Here is a 22,264-nt window from a genome sequence, read left to right as displayed (position 1 = left end):
GGGGAAAGGCTAACTGTGAACGTTCCCTCATCAGGGATCGGCCTACGCAGTCCTCCTTCCTGTGCTGTCCGCTGTCCTGGGCGAGGCCTGTCCACTGTATGTCCACTATTTGTCCAATCCACTCCCGTACTGTCTCACCGTCACAACTGCATCCCCAGTAGAGAGGAAAGAGAAGTCAAAGGTCAAAGTTTTCACCTTTCACTCACAGATATCAATCAGGGTTTTTTTACATGTGCTTGAATTGCAACAACAACAACAAAAGTGGTACTTCTGCTGCGATCATCAAAGGTTACCTCAGAGGAATGACAATAACTGAAGTGTTCAGAAATGGGAAGATCTGGAAAACACTTGCTCCTTTTAAACGCGTGAATGCATATTTTTAAAATGGGTCTAATAACTCAGACAAACTGCAGATCCCCTCACATCAGTGGCTCTTTAAACCAAAGCTGCGACAAACAAAGCTCAGATTTCTTCTTTTTTAGAACTACATATCACAAATATTCACATAGCTGTATATTATGTGCTCTCTGGCACATTATGGCATCTTATCCTTTTCATCACTGCACCAGTCCACCTAGTCTGTTATTAAATATTGATTGTGAGGTTCAGGCAAGGCATACAATAAACTACCCTCAGCCTGTGGATCCTACCCATGGATAGATAATATTACACCTCTATTATTCTCAATGTGTGGCCTGGAATTCAACAAAATATCTGCAGCTCTGAGGGTTTTTTTGTTTTTGTTTTTTAAATTAGATGTTGGGTTTTATCCTATTTCTATAGAATCCTTTTTAAAACATGAACGAAGCCGAGATGGGAATGTTTAAGCCTTCGAACCATCAAAATTTGAACAATGCTCAGAAACACATGCAGAACATTTTAAAGGATTTGCGTGGCTCCTGTGTGAAAGGTGACCACCACATCAGCTGTCACCCAACATACTTCCAGATTCAAGGTAAGAGTTCAGTCAAACACAATAATCAAGTCAAACAGAGATTTGATCAGAGTGGATGTTCGAATTTCAACTTTTCTACTTTGTTTCCTTTTGAGTATTTTTAACACTGGAAGATTTCAAGAATTCAGCACTTTCCTTTCTTCTAAAATTTAAAAAGTACTTTGAACATCATTTTAGCAGTGCAACAACAGTTTTATTTATAAAAGATTTGCAAACACTCCAATGAACAATATATTACAAAGCCAAATGTGCAGTGGAGAAAGGAAACAAATAGTTCCAGTGATAACAGACACTGTTATTTAACTAAAAGCCATCATTTTTCTACAGTTGTATCCAGGTGACCTTAAGAGACACCACAAAGGTGTCCTCTAAAACACACCCATCACAAAGCCTCTCAGCCACATTGAATGAATAACACATGAATAAATCCCACAATCAATACCAGACTATTAATAGCGAGTAGACAGCAGTGATACTGGATCAATACACCAAACACAAAGACACTGCGAATGAAAATAGAGGAGTCACGCTAAATGCAATGTTGGAACACCGGTGATGGTTTTGGAGTGTGACCAAGCCACTGCAAGTAAATTCAGGTCATATTTTGAATGATACGAGTGGAATATACTACATTAAAGCATTGTGCAGCTGATAATCAGCCCATTTGTTACTACTGAATCACACAGCTTGTGTATTATTCAGTCTCTGACAAGAAGCGAGACATGCCAAGGGGGCTGACACACAAGCGCACACACTCTCAATCCGTCACATTCCCAGTGGAAACATAGAGAATTCCTTCCTGCGAGGAGCAAGATGGGATGCTCTGTGCTCGCAGTCGCCACTGAGAAGCAGAGGAGAGAAAGCAGGAAATTGGTCGGGTCATAGAGAGAGGATGAGCGGAAGAGAAGTGTTTGATTTGAGCTAATTGAGATTAACAGCCAGCAGTGGCTGATGCTCCGCCAGAGACAGCAGACAGGAAGTCAGATTATTCCCAACGGGGTTGCTTTATAGAGGGGTCAAAGGTCAAGGAAGATTTGCTGCACATGTTTAGAGTTCCAACACTTGTCACAGGTAATGTAGTTCAAAGAAAGGAGCGTTTCTCTCCTGGTTACAACATTTTCCCACTATAGATACCCGGTATAAAGTTGCTATATATGGTGTATAAACCATTCACAGAAACAGGTACGACCCCACAAAGTTAGAGAGACTCTTGAAGTAACAGAGGATCACCTATGAGCAGCACTCTGCAACAGTAGGGAGGACGAACACCCTTTTAACAGCAAAAAACCTCCAGCAGACCCGGGCTCAGGAGGTGGCTGCATCCTGCCTCATATTTTTCATTCTGTACCTCCTTGATTCCTTTCCTCCTCTCCTGGCTTCCTAGGGTGGAGACATAAGGAGAGAGGACTCGTGAAGGTCTAAATACTCTCAAACTCCCACTGGCTGGATTGACAATTTAAGTTTAGTAGTTGGTACTGGTAGTAACCCACCCAGTGACATCATATTTCAGTTCATGTAATGGATACTGTGCTTACAAGGCCTCAAATATGTATGTATATATATATATATATATATATATATATATATATATATATATATATATATATATATATATATATATATATGAATCTACAAGAGTTAAAAAAAAACATTATTTTACATGTTTAGCTCCGTTTATTTCTATTCACTGACCACTATGGAAACACAGAAGAGAAAGATGTGAAAATCCTGCTTTGTGTCAATTAAAAATTAAATATTCATCAGCTTTCACAAAGAAGATCAATTGAATTGGACTGTGTGCTTATTAACAACCGTTTTTAAGCTGTAATGTAATACAAAATGGCAAGAATAAATATAAAACAGGAACTTTATCAGTGCCAAACACTAACACCAAAATGAGGCAACTTTAAGAATACAAAGCACGATTTAAAAAGGTAATTACTGTGTTATTCTTGAGAGGGACCACATTTTAAGAAGGAAAAATATGCACATTTAAGTAAATACTTGCAAATTTTGTAAATTAGCAGCAAATAATAATAATATGATCAAATGACTTTAGTTATTGTGCAGAACTTTAGGTAAAAAAAAACAACATCAAGAAAGAGCTCCTCTATCAGAGTATATTTACTGTAAGTACATCAGTTTTGTAGTTAGCTGATTACATTTTGATTTACATCTATTCAGCTTTTAAAGAACAAAAGCGTTCGTTTCCCCCACTTTTCAAGCTTCACTTTGAATCCGGCGTGCCACGGTGAAGAAAACAAAAGAAACACAACTGAGACTGAAACTCCAAATAAAGGCTCTCTTTGGTATGCAGGTAATTAAATTATAGTCTTGATCAAAGGAAGGCCTGGGAGAGCTTTTTATTTTTATTTTTTTCATATTCATCTCCTATTTCTTATGCATTCCTTTGAAGAACTGAAGTGACTCATTCCCCTTTGTTAGACAAAATATTCACCGAATTGTTATGCTTATGCAACGCTTAAGCTTGTTGGCAGAACACGGAAGAACCGGAGCAATATGCGTGTAAAAAGCAGCTACTAAAAGGAGTTTGTGCATGTGGCTCCCGTCAGCAGAGTCAGCTGATGCAATGCTGCCATCTTGTGTTTTGAAAAAGGAAGGAAAGCCGTGATAAAAGGAAGTCCAGAAAACCAGCAGTCACATGCGCTCTTTTGTGTGGTATCAGCAGAGCATCGCCTCAGTATCAGAGGATAATGCCTGTGTGTGTTTGGTTTAAATGGGAAGCTCTTTGATGAGATTAGCACAATATACCATGCCCTTCATTAGGCCACTTATTCCTCATTGATATTTGAGCGTGCCGGATCTCAAATCAGTGTTTGATCTCTGCCAAAGGCTGTGTTTGTGTATTGGTACTTATCTCCCACAGCACCCTTTAGGCCTTTGAAGTAACAGTAACACTCCTGTGCACTTCAGTGACTACCTGTCAATACACACCATAGCTGAAAAAGTGGAGAACAATGATTAAAAATTCAGATTTATTGTTATTTTAAGCTGACAGCAGCATATGCACAGAATAAGCCCTGTTTGATGAAACAAGTGTCTATCCCATAGCTGGAAACATGGAGCCAGCTTTTGAATGATTCTGCTTGTAATACTATTCATTAAGGGTGGTGTTACCCAGCTGGCATGAAACCTAACGTTCTTTCTTATCAGTTCAAACCTTTAGTTGTGTTATTTATATAGCAGTAATTCACAGCAACAGTCATTTCAAGATGCTTTGTATTGTCTGATTGACTGATCCTCTGTGAAGAGCGCTTAGTGAAAGTGGGAAGAAAGAACTCACTTTTAACAGGAAACTGAAGAGAAAGTGGCACTTTGTGTTTACATTCGTGTCTAGAGTGACAAAGCTAACATAAAAGCAACCCTAATGTGAGAACTTATAGGAACATTATGTGCATCCATCGGTGACCACGTCGCCCACTCAAAGACTGTATGTAAAAGATGGACTGGAATATGCATTTTAAAGTCTCAAAATTAGTATTTTGGCTTTCACCGTGTTTGTTTGTTTTTTTGGATCATATTTAAAGGAAAAGAGTCAGAGAGAAGAGAGAATGTCACTTACCAAAACTGGATTGTGTTTTTTAAAATTATTATTATTGTGTTTTATTTCTTTATGTATTTTACACAGGACAAAGTACATATCAAGCCATATTATTAGCCAGATAATTCCAGTAAAGATGCCCCAAAAAGCATCAATGGCACAAATAAAGTTCAAAATAAATCACAAATATGCCATATAGTTTATATATGCCATAAAATGAATGACAGCTTCAAGGATGCACCCTTTCCCCACTTCCCCTGTACAGACACAGGCACCATGAGCTGAGTGTCTGCATTTGTAAACCTGCCTCGCTCATTCTAAGGTGACATTTTTACTCCGATGATTTCAGAAGCATTTTGCATTTTAAATTAGATTAATTTGAAAATCTCTGTTCTAATAAAGATCTCTCGAGGTCTATAGTAGTCTTCCACTAAATGGGAATAAAGCCTGTGGATTTCAGTAGACCTTCAGCTGGTTAACCTGTGTGGGTTAATACACGGCAGCATTCCTGTGAATTAGTCGTCAGTAAACGTCAGTTTAAAGCAGGAAGAGTTATTTGGACACTAGTAACACTTTATCATCAGATTAGAAGAGATCTTTAATCTACAACAGCTTTTTTACTCACTGTCAATAATCAGTGATTGAGAGATTATTGGTGGAAAACTCTTAATTAATAGCCTAATAGTTGTAAAATGGTGTGTAATAAATGCTGACAATGACTAATGCGGCGCCAACAGAGTACTAATATGCGTGTGATAAAGCATCCAGTTAATGGTGATGGATCGCTGTAGTTCTTAAAACTACTTAAACTAAAGGAACCTCCCGTGCTCTCTCCCTCATCCACCACACAGCGAAGCAATGCAGAGCAACAATGAAGAGGCTGAAAGAGAATTATATGAAAACAAAAGACAACAACAAGAGGTGCTGTTTTCTTACCAGCTGCTGGCCTGCTACTTTATTACTTTAGAGTTCCTATCAGTGAGCAAACATAAAAAAAACTATTTGTAGAACACATTTCATTCCAGGTGGAAGCACAATATCCTGCACAATGCAGTCGCAAGATACGTAATCTTTCGACTCAGACAACTGAGCAAGTGAATTCAAAAAACTCATTTAAAAGATAGATAGAGGAGGTTGGGCATGTCCTTCCCTGGCAGGTACGTACGGCCAGGTGATCTCCAGCACGCCTGTATGGGCTGCTATTCCACCCGCTTCACCCATTTTTTCCCATGTTTTGTGTAGGATGGACTTCCACGGCTGCCAAGAAATGCAGACTTACTGTACAAATCCTCTTATGTTACACAACGTTAATACACACATGGCATGAAGTGACACACAATGGAAGAAAGGGATGAATGGGAATGAAACTCACATGTGGGCCACCATCCTTCACCCCAGGCCTATAAAGGATAACACTTTGTGCATGTAAACGTTCCTGAGGCGCTGGAACACGTAGAGAGGAGGCTTGTTTAAACGAAATATCCTCAGCAACTCTTTGGGCATGTTTTTTTATAGCTTTATGCTTTGAGCACATTTAACATGCCAACCTGTTTCCAGCACGTTTGATCCCTCAGCTTACTTTAAGTGGACTCCTGATGAAGAAGTGTTTTGTTGTGTTTGCGTTGGGCACTCGAAGGTGGAACTGATGTAGAATTCGCTGCAGACAGCGTGACACAATCAGCGGCTTAATAGGCCGTGAAATCAACACTCGCGGCAGGGCCAAGTCCGAATCAAGTCCCCCGTGTTGCCCCTTTAACATGGTCATGTGACACGTTAGGATAGCAAATAGGCAGGCGGCACGGGTCTGCAGGACCATCAAACCGGACTATAAAACACATACGTGATTACCTCCTGGCTGTGACGCTGTTTCCTGTCACTGAGCCCGGAACAGACCGAGGCGTGTCGATTGATCGGGCCACGCATCCATTTAAAATTGGCTGCTTGTTTGTGTGTTTTTCTGGTTTGCTCTCCACAGATTTCGGCTCTGATTCACCGGAAAGTGCATCCTTGACAAATGAAGGACATCTCCAATAAATGAGCACAACATGCAGCAAATGAATAAATCAATGGGTAACTGGGATTGAATGTGACATTGTTGAGAAAAGTCAATACACATCCTAAGAACACCTAAGCATTAAATTAGAGGTGTTTGTTCTCTGTATTTGTGCACCTCTTAAGGACTTCTGGGTTGCTGTGAAGGCCTAGCAGCTAATCTCTGAAAGATCCTTCACATCACTTTACTGAACTTTGCTGTCTAATAGCACTCATTTATAAAAGTATTCAGACCCTTGGCCTCAATGGAGCTACAAAATGTGGTCAGAAGAGCCTTGTTTCCTTTGATAATCATTGAGACACGTCTGGAATGTGATTGTGGTTCACCAAAGGCTAACAGAAGGGACTGCAAAGAGTTTAGAAAGACAGTATCTTCTAAAGCACCCTTGCATGTACATAGGTCCAATATCTTGTTTTTCTACATAAAAAGTTTAGCACAACAGTGCAGGGAAACTATTTTCTTTGTTTTGACTAAAGAAGTGATTAATATTCAGTTTAATCCTCTCAGAACTGGAGAAAGTATAAAGCAGAATTTACATACAATCGTATTAAAAAGGAACGTACAGAAGGAGCTTGAGGAAATCTCAGTGTCTCACGTTGCTGTTCAGAAGTTTTGGCCTCCTCTTCTTTACAATGTTGATTCAGTTAATTGACGTTTGTAGGAATTTATTTATGCATAGCTCTCTCGAGGTGCCACCTGGTCTGGTTGAGTTCTTTTCCTGACTCAGTCAGCTGTCTGATTAACTAACGATTTCCTTATATTCAGACAATATGCCACATCTGTTTATGTTAGTGAAAACTGCCTAATTATGCTAACCTTTAATAGTCCATTTAACAACAACCTGACCTGGAACAGGTTAAAGAAGAGAGGCTGGCTATGAATGTTGACTTCTTGGTTCCTCTGTGGGAATTTTGATGACACGGTTGACCCTGTCCTGTTCTGTTTACCAAATGATGGCGGCCAAAACTTCTGAACAGCAACGTGAGACACTGAGATTTCCTCAAGCTCCTTCTGTACGTTCCATTTGAAGGCATCAGGTGTAGTCCTGGTCACCAGTCAGCGCTCTGCAGTCAATAATGTGGTCTGCTAGTGGGGGTTAAGCAGCTCCTCTCTATAAACAGTATGTTCTCAAAAGTAAATAGTGCAGCCCCTGTACCCAGGCCTCATTATACACTCTGGGTGTGTGTTTAAGGCTCCTCCAGGGCCTCGGCGCCTGCTGTAACGCCAGTGAAACACAAAACAGCAGACAGATCCTGGCTGAACTAAGCTGGACGCTGCTGAGCGGGCCCAGAACGCCGCTCCGTAGCTTTGTCTCAGAGAGGAAATCTGCAGGATGTGCACGGATTTAAAATTAAAGATGTTTTAAAGACAATTCTGGTACTGAAAGCACCAGTTCCCCTTTCCTTTCCTTTCCTTTCCTTTCCTGTCCTTTCCTTTCCTTTCCTTTCCTTTCCTGTCCCATCCCAGTGTAAAGCCACTTGTACTGAACTTTGTGAACAGAAATCTCCAATGAGCATCCCTCCGATGGCCCTTTCCTTTCTAGTGCATCAAAGTGACATATCCACCTGCTGTAGGAGGCACATGCTGGGTTTTTTAATCTCACAATCACTCCACATCTTTTTGTTCAGTCATTTTCTGTCCTATCTCAGTTACATTAACTGTGCACATTCAGAAAAAAAGGCAAATTTAATACTTTCAAAAGCATTTTGATGAGAAGCTGACACTAAAAGGACCGTTATCTCTTTTTGTTTTCACCACAGTAGGTTGCACATTATCAGCAGCAAGTTTCTTTTTCATACAAATAGGCCAGGAGCAGCTCTTTTAAACATCATGACAGCCCCCACGCCCCCCTAACTCCTTTTCCTTTCTTCGTCTCTCCTCTTTTTTTTTATGTCCAACATCAATGAACAAAAACAAGGAGATATAAAAAAATATCCTTTGCATCCAAGTCCATCTGCAGGCTACGCTTTTAATAGCATCAAAAACACAATTTTACTCCTTTTTCCTTCCTGTGCCCCCAAACTATTGGAGGCTGGAGGTACATTAAGGGACTTTTATTATCCTATATTCTCTTTTCCATAAAGTCCAGTTTGGTTAGCTTAGAAAATATGTAAAAAAAATGTTATGATCTTTTACATGATTTGGATCAGAAATCTTACAAATAACTGATGTGATTATTAATTCACCTGCAAAGCAAAACTGGAGCCAAACTGGTCTAGAACGTGCACTGTTTATGCCACTGGAGAGCAAATGTATCTAAAGAGGGCAACTGCTAATGCCTTATCATTATGTAATCTGTTATTTTATCAGCAAATGCCTGCGTTGTTGTTGTTGTGTAAACAGCGGCGGTAATGGATTCCTCAGTGAAGCAAGGGAAATGTTTCCACACCGCGTGAAGCGTGTGGACACTCAACACCCTCTTCATCAGAACAAGTCCTGTTTGTCGATGAAGCCGAGACGGGAATACAAATGAATCCGGTGGAAGCGGCAGCAGCAGATTAAAATGTGTGATGGAAGAAGTTCATCCAAAATCCTCTACTTCAGGGGTTTCAAGTATAAGGCCCGGGGGCTAGAATAGGCCCTGCAAAGACTCCAAACCGGCCCACTGGAAGGCTTTGGAATTTTCTATGGATTTCTTTCATAGACTACAGTAAATCTGTATCATCTCAAGAAAACTGAGACTGTACAGGTGAAATTCCTCTTCTTTTTCTTATATTGCGATATCCCAGGGAGTAAGTGTGCAGTTAAACTTCTTCACACAGACAGAAAGGGGAGTTTCACTGGTCCGGATCACTTCAAAAACAGATTAGACCAGACGTTTTTGTTTCCTCCACATGCAGTTATAACTGGAACCACGTGAATATTAAACACCTTTTACTTAGACTAACTTGAATGTAAAAGCACCACATTTAAATTTAATCTCAGCGCGACAATGCACACCTGTGATTAACATACTATCACTGATTAATATGAACGTAATGTATGAAATCTCTGCCAAGGCTTATGGGGTGACACCATCCCCTTCAAAATATAATCCACCCTCCCTGGAGCCCTAAAACAAATACCACTAAACTATACTAAAATGCCAAATGGATTAGAATTTGATCGGACCAGTTTTTTTTTTTTTTTTTTACACATGTACATTATTGTCTATATTTACATGCAAATACTACATTTTGTACTCCTTACCATTTGTTTTAGAGCTTCAGTTACTTCTTTTTTGGTGGATTTTAAAACTGAAATCAAAGAATATGTGATGCTGTATCAGATAACGATACCCAGTGCAGCATCAGTGATTAAACTAATCTCCAGCTCCATCATTAGAAGGTTATACAGATGGCTGTCCCTCCCTGACCGTGGTTCTACTTGAGGTTCTTCCTGTTAAAAGGGATTTTTTACTTCCCACTGTCACCAAATGCTTGCTCACAAGCGGTTTGTCCACTATTGTAGGGTCTTTACCCTACAGCATAAAGCACCTTGAGGCCACTGTAGTTGTGTTGTTCTGCACAATGAGTACTTTCTTCAATACTTGGGACAGATACGACTATACAGACAAAAGTATTTTGACACACCTTTTTATTGATCTTGTCCTGAGCTTAAATGTTTAGAGAGATGTTCACGCTTCAGCTTCTTCAGCTTACATTTCCATGTTCCAGCATGACTGCGGATCAGCACACATAGTGAAGCCCATAAAAGAATGGCTTGATGAATTTGACTGGCCCACACAGAGCCCTGACCTCAACCCCATCAAACACCTTTGGGATGAACAAGTACGGAGACTGTAAGCGTCCAACACCAGTGTCTGACTTTACAAATGCTCTTCTGGATAAAAGGGTAAGCTCCAAAATCTTGTAGAAATCCTTCAGGATGTTATAAAAGTGGTTCAGTACTTTTGTCACAGCTAAGGTGATGGAGATGAGGTTTGTTTTTGAATGCAGAAAGCCATATTTATTATTTAGAACACATTCTGGAATATCTATGGCAGATAAAGAAAACAGTCTAGGAATAAACATAAACAGGGTTATTAAAGAACAGAAAGTAGTCACAAATGACTGGAAATCCTTGGCTATTTTAGTTGCTAAAATAGCCAAGGATTAAGTGGGATTGTGCCTTTTATTTAAATAAACCTTTGCTTCGCCACCTTGCAAAATAGTTCATTCAATACAAAACTGTTGTTCTCACGTCACGCTTCATAATACCTACATACAATAGATACCTGCTAACTACACATGTATACATCACTCCCACAGCACTCCTGGTACACAGAACAAATCTCTGAGTGTGTTTTACTGCGTATAGCAACCATTTGTAAGCAGTACAAATGAATTTTGTTTAGATTTTTTTTCCTTTTTTCTGTACACATTTTTTAATTAATTAATTTTTCTAACATATCTCAGATTAACTTTTGTTTTTTCATTCTTTCTTTTTTTATCAATAAAATTAAATAAAAAATAAAACCACTGTCAAAAAGCCGGCAGTATTTCTTGATCTCGTGATGCAAATTTTGAACTGTCTTTGGTGGGATGTGGACTACCATATAGGAAACGCGTGGCTGATTTTTTTTTTTTACCTAGTCAGTAACAAACATTAAAATAAACAAAATAAAAAAACTGATATGGAAGTTGCAAGCGGCCCTGTGATTGATTATTTGATCAATTATAGTGATTAAAACATGTATGACATTCTGATTGGGACTCTGATCAGAGCCCACAGTTTTCCTGTGATTTTCCTGGACTTCGTAGGAAGCAGGAGCGACCCTGAGCCCTGTGGCTCATGTTTGTGTGAGGGCAGTCCTGCAGACTGGGCTCGGCCCCAGCTGCAGCTGCAGCATCCAGCCGGTGAGATCAGATCAGCCCGGCGGGCGGCGCATTGCTGCTACCTGGCTGGGATCCTGCACGGCTTCCCACACACGGAGTTTGAGAAGTGCCCTGGACTTCCTGGTACGGGACCATGGACGCTTTCTGCTCCACTTTGCCCTGAGGTTTGTGACCGAGGAGGAGCCGTCGAGCTGAGAGCAAGGTGAGCCTTTGATGAGTTAGTTTTGCGCCGGTGCGGCGGGAATTAATTTTGCAGCGGTTGGGAAGTTGTCGAGCAGCTCCTGAAAGGCATCTGTCAGTGGACACAGTAGCGATACCGCGGGGCTGAATGACGGCAGCCCGCAAACGGTGGCGTTTGGGAGTGAAGTGGAGCATAGCGCCGGGGCTTTTCTGGACTTCTCCCGGCGCCTGTGTGGGATAATTCGAGTCGTTCTGCGTTTAGAGGTAATGGTTCATTGTGTTTTATTGTGGTAAACTTTGTACTTATTTGTATTCACTGAGGCCTACCTAGCCAAACCCCTCCGGTGTTGAGCTAGCAGAGTAGCAGAAGGCAACTTCCGGTCTCATCCTACAAAATAAAGCTACCGCTGAAGGAGGTGGTTACGCGAGTAAAAGTAGCTGTCGTTGATTATGATTTATTTACATGTACTATATTTACTGTTTAATCTCGTTAGTCATAGAATAACTGTTATCGTTTTGAAGATCTTTCCTGCTTCACACAAGCTCACACGTAAAAAAAGCGTGGAAAAAAGCTTAAAAATCACCATTAGTTTTGGATGTGAATCCCCCAAATTCCTTTTAACCGCCATGCTTTGAGCTGTACAGTAATTATTAATAATTTCAATATTTTCGTGGGGTTTTCAGCACATTGTTTTTTATTCATATGTTAAAATCGCTTTAGTTCCGGTTGGAGTTCAGCTGATTGTTGCTACATTACCTCCCGCAACGGAATCAATATAGACTAAGCACCATTCACTGCTTCTCATTGGCTGTTCACGCGTGGTCTCAGGCTTCTAATTGGCCGTGACGGTCTGTCACTCATTTTGATGACCCCACCCTCCCTGCGCTCACCGAAAGCTGTAAAATCGTTCACTGAATGTGCTTTCCACTGTGTGTAATATCATGGTTTTCATGGGAGAGGAAAGGATAGAAGGAGCCAGTTATGTTGAAGTGAGGTTCGTCAGTTCAGCTAGAAATACGCCAAAAATCGGAAGTAAAGCGAATGTGTTTTCAAATTAAAAGCGAGAGACTTGCCAGTACAACGGTTAAAAGAGCGTATATTCACACGTAGGGATGCACTGATCACTCTTTGTTATTGAAAGCATTATTTATACTGAAAACCAACTAAATAAGCACTGTGGAAATCATGTGTAACGTCGCAATACAGTTGTACTTCTGTATCTTCTGATTCTGGTGTCTTATCTTAAAAAAAGTTTATTAGGAAATTTCTCAAGGTATTTTTCATACACTGACGGGTACGTAAACTAGTTACTTTCGCATTACCGAAAGAAAAGAAAACCGTTTTACTTTGAAAACAATAGGAGGAAATGATACCTCTGAATGTTGCACACTTGACAATGGTGTGCTTCTCTATCCCTCCTGTCCCGCTTCAGGATAATGCGGCTTAACTCGGTTGGGAGCTTTACAATTTCAAAACACAAGGCATTTGTAGTGGTGTGCACAAGTGAGGCTGTGCACACCACGGTGTTTACATCGAAAACCTCGGAGGTGTTGTCCAGCTGCATCGCTTGACACAAAGCCCCAAGACTGAAAAAAGAAACCGAGGCATAAATCAACTAAAGATTTCTTCCTCATTATCACAGTTGTCATCTTCACCTTAAACCTGTGATTAAGCTTGTTTGTCCCCTGCAGAGCTGCATTTCCAGTGCTCAGCGTCTGGCTGCCTTTGAGATGAGCAGCATGTCAGGATGTGTCAGGGTCAGACTATGCGCTTTATCAGCTTTTATTTTGAGCCATTGTCGCCACTGCCCTGCTGCTGCTGCTGCTGAGTTGCTTTTCTGGGATCGGCTCTTTCCCAGCTCTGATGTCAAACAGAGATAGATGTCAGAAAACTAGAAGCAACATTCCTGGGCATGGCAACTCACACTTTCTACTTCTTCTAGGCTCCTACCATAATGCTTATAAAGTAACAGTATGCACACTGTAGAGTTTCACAAACTTTTAATTTGTCTTGATGTGGTCTGTTTGCTGCACCTCACCTAACACCACTTTTTCATTCTGTTAGCACTTACATGTTTAGGAGATGTTTAATGACCCTCTAAATTGGCTTTTAGTATGAGAAGTCCAGCTATGTGTTTCAGTCTGCATGGGCACAAAAATCAAGCTTGGTTTACTTACTTTTTGTGGATGGGCACACCTTTCCCATTGCCATGGTTTCTTCAGCAGCTGTTCTAATAGGTCATCATATAGATATATAGCATATAGATCACCATTTCCATCTAAGAGTTAGACCAAAGAGAAGGAAACTCTGGTCTTGCTTTTTTTGCCATTGGATGACTGCACAGTGTTTTTGTCTGTTGCTATCATGGTGCTTGATTATAGAGAGTCAATCTCAGTGAGACCTAAGATTTCAGTGTGGACATGAGGCCTTTGATGAGGACTATTTCATAGTGAGTAATCCAAGCCACGCTGTAACATATTAAGGACTAACCCCGTGCTGTGGATGGATTATGTCAGACCTCCTTTTGGCTGAAGTTGGGTCTGTTTTCAGTGTTTTCTTCTTGCCGTATGATGAATTTATCTTTGTCCATCTGGGACCCTTAACATAAACTTTACTGAGAATAATTTCTATCTTTCTTGTACTAGTCTATTAGCCAGGCAGCAAATCACAACAAGTCAACTAGCCCAGCATCACTTTTTCTTCTCCTTTGCATGTTCCCATTAATGCTCACCACAGCTGATCATCTGCATCCATCTCACCTAATCCCTACTATCCCTAGCATCCTTCACTACATCCATCCCTCTCTGAAGTCTTCTTCTTTAGCGTCCGTTGTCAGATATATCCACTACCCCTCCTCTGCACATGTCCAAACCATCTCAGCCTTGCCTCTCTAAATTTGTCTCCAAACTGCTCGACCTGAGCTGTTCATCCTCATTACTTGCTGTGAAAACCTTAGCATCTTCATCTTGGCCTCTTGTCTTTTTGTCAGTGCCACAGTCTTATCTCCACCCACTCCACCCTGCCTTCACTCTCTTCTTCACCTCTCTTTTGTGCACCCAACTTAACTAAAGCCTTCCACATGTTTTCCATCAGAGCAGATTTGAATTTATTCAAGAATACTTCAGACAGGGGTTCATCCCACAGAACCTTGTGAATCCTCTGTTTCGTGGATGATATGCTGAGAGAACAGTCACACTGATCATTTTATTGGAGCTGATTGATGGTGTCTCAGCGTTTGTTTGCTTTTTGGAACCGAGGGAGCGTTCGGACTAGGAAAAAGCAAATTACATCATGCTTAACAACCAGATTGACTCGTTGCAGCGTTCCCCAAACCTGGACACCTGTTACAGAGTCCTCTTTAAACAGTAGTCTATACACAGCTGAGCGGTAGGATCAAATAAACTCTCACAGCTCTCAGAGCGCTCTGCTCTTATATTGGTGAACCACACAGAAGCGAGAGGAGTCTCAGAAAGAGTCTAACTTGCTCGTCATTCTGCCACGAGGGTGTGAGGCCAGAAGCTGCCAGAAAAAAACTAGAACATAAAATAATCTGACCCAAACTGATGCCATACATCATCCGCTTTGGGCCGTAATCTGGTTGGTATTTTGATGCTTTTATTTCATATTAGTTTTCACCTTTTTATGGTATCAGTTTGGTAATATTGAGTTTTATTGAGCTTCATACCATTCTGTTTATTTAAACGTTTTGTTATATGTCTATTGTGTTAAGGGATTTCCCAACTCTGGGAGAATAAAAGTATGTCTTATCTTGTAGCCCGAGCTGGGCAGTCTTATGTGAGGACTTCCCCTCAGAAAACAGATTTTGTGACGCAAAGTAGAGGAATTTTAAGCGAGGAGGTGTTTTTTTTTTTTGCTTGACATACTGGTAACAAGGACTACAAAAGCCTGCAGCTAATTTAACATCACACACGACATGTCGCAGCCTCTGCAGTGAACACATAGAGATGAAATGGATAAGAATAAACAGTCAAATTCCACAGAATGTGAGTATAGTTAGTCAAGCTAGACGGGGTTGATCTTTAAAGTCTTTAGCTGTAAATCCTAACCCGCCAGCTCACCAAACCTCATAAAACTTTCAGAGCAACCTGAACTCTGAGAGAAGCATCACCTGCCCACCTGATAAGGTTTCAGTTTCTAGCTCGCAGACTCTTCAGCAGGGTAGAAGTTCATTGCTGCACCAGACGCAAGGTCTGATTAATCTTAACGCTGCCCTGTTGCCTGTAAGCCATTGTCAACACTTGACCTTTTACACAAAACCTCACGCTGGTTTTCTACAGAGCTGCTGCACTGTGTGGCATTTTAGAGACCTTCTGCATACGAGGTACCCTTCTAATCTTAGTTGTCTGTATTTTCCCCTCATTTCTTTCACAATCAGACAACAAAAAGAGCACCAAAACATGTTTTTACTCTCATTACAGAGTTCTAACTGCTGCTGTGTCTACAGCTGCTTTGAAGGGAACCTCTTATGCCCTTTTCCAGCTCCACTTTGTGCTTGTACTCTACTAGAGGAATTTTGCATGATTGCAAAACTACTGGGTGACTGTGGCTCAGGAGATGCAGCAAGTCATCTAATAATGGGAGGGTTGGTGGTCTATGCATGTTGAAGTGTCTTGGGTCTACCTCAGGGCCTTCTTCTGGTAGGACATGTCCGAAATGCCTTGCCAAGAAGGTGTCCAGGGAGTATGCTAGCCAGATCCCCGAACCACCTCAGCTGTGGAGGAGCAGTGGCTCTACTCCGAGTCCCTCTTGAATGTCCCAACTCCAAACCCTGTATCTAAGGGACAGCCCAGCCACCCTTTAAAGCACAGGTGTCGAACTCCAGGCCTCGAGGGCCGGTGTCCTGCAGGTTTTAGATGCGTCCTTAATCCAACACAGCTGATTTAAATGGCTAAATTACCTCCTCAACATGTCTTGAAGTTCTCCATAGTTCTGGCAATAAACTAATCATGTGATTCAGGTGTGTTGACCCAGGGTGATATCGAAAACCTGCAGGACACCGGCCCTTGAGGCCTGGAGTTTGACAGCCCTGCTTTAAAGGAAACTCCTTTTCTTTGCTTGTATTCGTGACCTCATTCTTTCAATCACTACCCAAGCTCATGACCATAGGTGAGGGTAGATTGACCGGTAAATAAGCCATCTCTTCACCACAAACATCTGTCAGTCTCATGGTCGACTTTTGCCTCACTCATGAACAAAATCAGAGATTTGGTGACTATGCTTCATCTTGCAGATATTGTGTTAAGCTAAATGATGACTAAAACAACATCAGCGGCGGTCAACACAGAAGCACCTTGTTCTCTGATCTACAGCTTGTTAATACAAGACTTTCCAGAAGAATATCTTTATTCATAGACTCTGCTAGAGAAGAGCATTTGGTTCAGAACTGGTCAAAATATGCTGCTGCAATTAGTTTAGGTTAAGAATTATCCACTGTTACCTTGCTGACAAATATCCAGGGCAGTTTAGCACCCATATTCTGGAGCAAGGTTTATTATATTTTCCTCAGTCTAACCATAATCTCCATATTGGTCCAAATAAATAAATATGCTGCCAGGGACTGAGTTGGAGGCTGCTGTTGGATGTGTGGCTCAGAGACAGGAAATGGAAAAGCGTGGGGTCAACAAGCACAAATTAGTTCATCTCCTTCTTTTCTACCTCTGTAAGAGCATCTGCAGTGCCTCTTCAGAAACAATTGAAAACATTGTGTGTGTGTGTGTGTGTGTGTGTGTGTGTTTGTGTGTGTGCGTGCGTGTGTATGTGCTTTCCTGTTGAAAGGGCAGTGTATTTACCAGCCTGCGTGGCGTCAGGTGGCTCCACAAACTCGAGAAGGTTTTGTCCGACTGAAACTCTGTAACATAGCAGCGTAGCCTTTAGCAGGCCTGTGCCTCTCGGCCACATGCAGCACGTCTCTGTGTGTTTGTAGTTTTAAAGCCGACCCTTACTATGTTTCTCCCGCTGTGTGGGTGTGGTCGTACAAACAGGTAGCCGAGAGAAAAGAGTCGGACTACATTTGAAGGCTGTATTTACGTTTCCTCCTTTTATGCTGCTTGAGTATTGCCCTAAGTTTTATGACTTTTTATTGAAGTATTGCATCTCAAATAGTCAGAGTATTGTACAGTAAAACTGAAGGCCAAGGGAAACATGATTATAGTGATGGTTTCATGACAATTATCATTTATGTTTATTGTTAAATGATCCCACAATTAATTCATCTTATTAAACCAATTAATCTCAGGATGTTAAATTTACCACCATTTTTTAAAAAACAAATAGCTTTCATATTTTTTCTCTGTTCATCAATTTGTTGATTGAATCCATTTCTCAGTAAATGAAAACAATCTCAGTTTTTACTGACGGTTCAGTAAGCAGATCAATCTCTCTCTCTCTCTGTAAAGGTAACACTATGCCAGCGGTCACTTAGATTAGGTTAGCAAAGAGACTGGCAGCAGCTAGCCTGACTCCATCCAAAGGGGACAGGGTCTGCTAAACGGTGCCACTAAACTTCATTAATGATCATATTTATCTCCCTTTTTAATCCCTGCAAAAGCACAGTGTGATGTGTGAAGAGATGTTGTGGTTTCATAGGTGCTGGTAAGTGCCTTTTATTTTCTTTGGAAAGAGCCAGGCTCAGCTTTTAAGCTAACTGGGTGATTTATCCTTTCATTTAACAGGGAGGAAGACAAGTACTGCAAATCTGCCACACTATTAAAACCATCGGAATAATATTGTGTACCCACCTGGGAATGGACCAGTACCTTAGAGTTTGTAGTGTGATGATTTGAGATGGAGTGTCTTTGGAAGTTGAGCATGCTCAGTTGGACTAGGATCTGGGCTCAATACCGTGAGCTTTGTGTCACATTCCAGCTGAGAAGCTTTGTGTTGTGGCAAGAGGGGAGGCTTTAGCCATTGGGGAGTGACATTTTTATGAAGGGTGTGCTCAAGATAAATTAAATAACAAAGATCATCACAGATGTAGATCATAGATATGTGTATGTATGATGTGGCTAGCTCAGGGGTGGGCAACTCCAGGCCTCGAGGGCCGGTGTCCTGCAGGTTTTAGATGTGTCCTTGATCCAACACAGCTGATTCAAATGGCTAAATGACCTCAACATGTCTTGAAGTTCTCCAGAGGCCTGGTAACGAACTAACCATGTGATTCAGGTGTGTTTACCCAGGGTGATATCTAAAACCTGCAGGACACTGGCCCTCGAGGCCTGGAGTTGCCTACCCCTGAGCTAGATCATAAATTGTACAGATGTATTGGTGAGATTCAGATATCTTCTAAAACAATATAGCCCTCCAAAACGGAACCACAGACTTCTTCAGCTGATTGTCCCTTACGAATCAGCCGTTACAGTGCTGTAAGAGGCACAAACAGCACAAACCCACAAGCACCAGTCAGCTACAACTCACAGGAAATCTCACATAAAAGCCACAACAGTTTGTGTTATTTAGTGGATATTTTAACATGGGGGTCTATGGGGATTGACTTGATTCTGGAGACAGCCTCAAGTGGCCTTTAACTGCAGTTTCACATCCCCGGAAGATTGCTGCTTGGTGTTTCTTTGCACTTAAAGTTTAAGACGGGCAGTCTTCTTCACTTCACCTGTCACCTGTTTTGATGTCGGCTGATTCGCATATCAGCTGAATTTTGATAAGGCTTTCTGAACACAGCAGAGCTGAATTCGACTTACTTGGCACACCAGGCGGCTCACCCACACACAGGTTTCCTACATTCCCTCACTGCTGTCCAGGCCTTGGCAACCGAGCTGCTGCTGCTCGTCTTTATTGGCCACCATCCCTGCTGGCTCAGCCCGCCACACTCTCCTTTTGGAGCCCAGCTTCAGAGCAGCAAAACACAACATACCAGCAGATGCTGAGCTGCCCTCTGGCCTGTGTGCATGTGTGTGCGCGTATATGTGTGTGTGGGGAGAAGAAAATGACATTGGCTAACCTGATGTCCAGCAAACACACCAGTGTTGGCAGTGTGGGATTATGAAGGCCGAGACGGCTAGTTTTGGACTCAGTTTGCCGCCAGCCGCTTGTTCTCTGCAGTGTTGGTTTGGATTGTTTTCATGTCAGTAGGTTTTTAATTCACTTCAGAGATGCCTAACCACTGTGAGACTGCACAGTTACTCTTTAACACATCATAACGGCAGTTACACATCCTTCACAGCTGCTGGCCTGCTGAGTTTATAACAGAGAACAGAAGAGGTTTTGTTTCTTGGCTGGCATGGTGGTTTGAGTACTTTTGAGTGCAGTTTTTATTAAATTTGGAAAGTCGGAGCAGTTTAGAATAAAAGTATCTCATTGTCAGCTGTGAGAGTCGAAAAGTCCCGCACTGAACAACTGCACGACTTGTTATTTCAGCTCTGATGAACCCAGCACTGCATGTACTCAGCTCTAGACGGCACACAGACACCGTTAGCAAGTAGCTGTTGGAACCAGTTAAGCATATAAAAAAAACATATAAAAGCAAAGTGGAGGGAGGAGGAGGGTGAATATTGGATTTCCTTCTCTCATTTGCTTGCTATCAAGGTGTCTATGCAAACTTTTAAAAGGTTTAAATGGAAGGAGATGTGCTCACATATGCTTTTCTAAAGTAGCACAAAAATAAATGTAGGTTTTATTTGATTGAGTGAGCCTCATACAAAAGACATCTGCATCGGTGATAATTGGGCCTTAAGGCAATGGTTAATTTTATTGTAGGGTAGTGGAATCATATTAGGTTTAAAAATGTCTTTCTTAGTCTGTATTTGAGGGTTTTAATATCCTTGTGTTCACGTCAAGTGCCACACATGTATTTTATTAACACACATACACATTTTGGTCGTCGCCAGAAACTTACCTGCTCATGCAAATTCTGGCCAGCTAGTTTGAATAGTAAGTTTCCTTCATAATTTATTGTAATATAATATCAGATGCTAATGTTGGCTTAAAACTACATTTTAAAATCTGAGGAGCCGACTTCTTTAACCACCTTCACGTATAAAGCTGTATTCTTAGTGTTTTAACTTGGTGTCCACTTATTTAATAGTCCTGACACTTTCATTAACATTAATTAGTGTGATTAATTAACTACACTGCTGCTACTTACTTTCTCTATGTGACCCCTTTAGAGTGTCTTTGGTTGCTTCCCCACATTGAATGAGACAAAGGCATCCACGTGTCACTGACAGCAGCCGTGCACTTAAGTATACAGAATTTTAAGGTTTAGCGTAATGTAAAAGGGAAGAGTTATAAAACAATTCAGCACCGGCAGAGATGTTATGAAGCTGGCCTGAAAGACCGAAAGCGTTTCTTCTATCAGGCTGTAAACATGTTTATGTCGGCTGTAAATTTGGTCTTTTAAACATGGGAGTGTTTGGGGATTGACTCACTTTAGGAGCCGGCCTCATGTGGACTTAAGAGGAACTGCAGTTTCTGGCAGTGATTGAATAATCAGTAAATTGCTTCTGGCAACTAAAGTGGTGGAAACAGCAGCTTCAGTTCCGTTACTGTGTCTCTGTGTGCCAGATTGCCTTAAACCACATTTGCTACATCCTGCTGCTTTGTAATCAGTTTTTAAATGTGTAATCAAATCACTTCAGTTGAGTTCATCGGGGCACAAACATTGCCTAAACAAACCCGACCTTGTGACCTCTGGATGGTGCTTAGTATCACTGAATCAGCCCACAGTCCTCTGTGACCGTGTTTGATTAGCTCCATGCAGTGGAGCTCTGTTTGCTCAGTGCTGATAACTAGCAGAGGTGAACATATGGTGGCTCTAATCCCAGGTCAAAGCCTCAGAGCTAAGACTGTCTGCCTGAAACCCTGTGAGATCTCACTTCCTCTCTGGCACTCTTGCAGATTCACCACCCCCCTAAAATGGTTGGAGGGTGACATGTTTGTAGTTTAAACTCTTGCTGAAACCTTTAAATGTTGCTGCTCTGGCCCAACATTGACTTGCATCAGGTCCTCACATGTATTTTTTCTGATACATCTGACGCACCAGCAGCATCTGTCACCGGTTTTCCAATGTGTTGGCTGCTTCTGTATTTACTGTGAATCCAGTGTAAGTGGTAGATATTGGAAAATGACATGGTGCACAGTCTGCAGAGTGGTATTTTAATACGGATGGCTGTTTATAATACCTCTGCACTGGTGGAAGGCGTGCCTGGAGGGGTTATATTGCCAGGCTGAGATGGCGCTAAGGTCACAGGCGCCCCATCTTTGGCGCGAACATCTTCAAATTTGGCAAGGTTTTCACTTGCACTTAAGGGGTTACATAAATAGATTAAATATTGACAGGACCAGTTGTTATTAGTCTCTGGCATCTTCCACAGTGTGTCTTCGTCCTGTGTCCTTCCCCTCACTCCCGGCCAGTCACGGCAGTTGGCTGCCTCTCCTGTTGAAAGGGAGTTTTTCCTTCCCACTGTTGCTAAGTGCTTGCTGATCGAGGTTCGTCTGATTGTTGGGGTGTTCTCTGTATTATTGTGGGATCTTTACCTTACAGTATTAAGCAGCTTGAGGTGACGGTTGTTGTGGTTTGGAGTTATATAAATAACATTGTTTCAATTTATTTTCAATTCGAAGTAGTTATGGATAAAAAACTGGAAATGAGCATCCTTCAAAGTGTCTGGCGAACTCAAGTCATTCAAGAAGGGACCAGAGTCACAACCAGCTGAGGAACTGG

General features: G+C 41.5%; 1 protein-coding gene across 2 annotated transcripts in view; it reads left to right on the top strand.

The window, feature by feature from the left end:
• Nucleotides 1–11,298: 11,298 nt before the first annotated feature.
• The window catches only part of usp6nl (USP6 N-terminal like), a 101,334-nt gene continuing 90,368 nt past the window's right edge, over nucleotides 11,299–22,264 (top strand). Inside the window, exon 1 of one of the 2 annotated variants that reach the window (XM_085137382.1) lies at nucleotides 11,299–11,831. The gene's annotated coding sequence lies outside the window, so the exon portion shown is untranslated. The remainder of the gene's footprint in view (nucleotides 11,832–22,264) is intronic. The other variant, XM_085137381.1, reaches the window with a different exon arrangement.

This window comes from Neolamprologus multifasciatus, chromosome 17 (assembly GCF_963576455.1).
Source record: "Neolamprologus multifasciatus chromosome 17, fNeoMul1.2, whole genome shotgun sequence".
NCBI classification, from domain to species: domain Eukaryota; kingdom Metazoa; phylum Chordata; class Actinopteri; order Cichliformes; family Cichlidae; genus Neolamprologus; species Neolamprologus multifasciatus.
The sequence above is the reverse complement of the archived record's forward strand: the minus strand, read 5'-3'. Positions and strand labels throughout refer to the sequence as shown.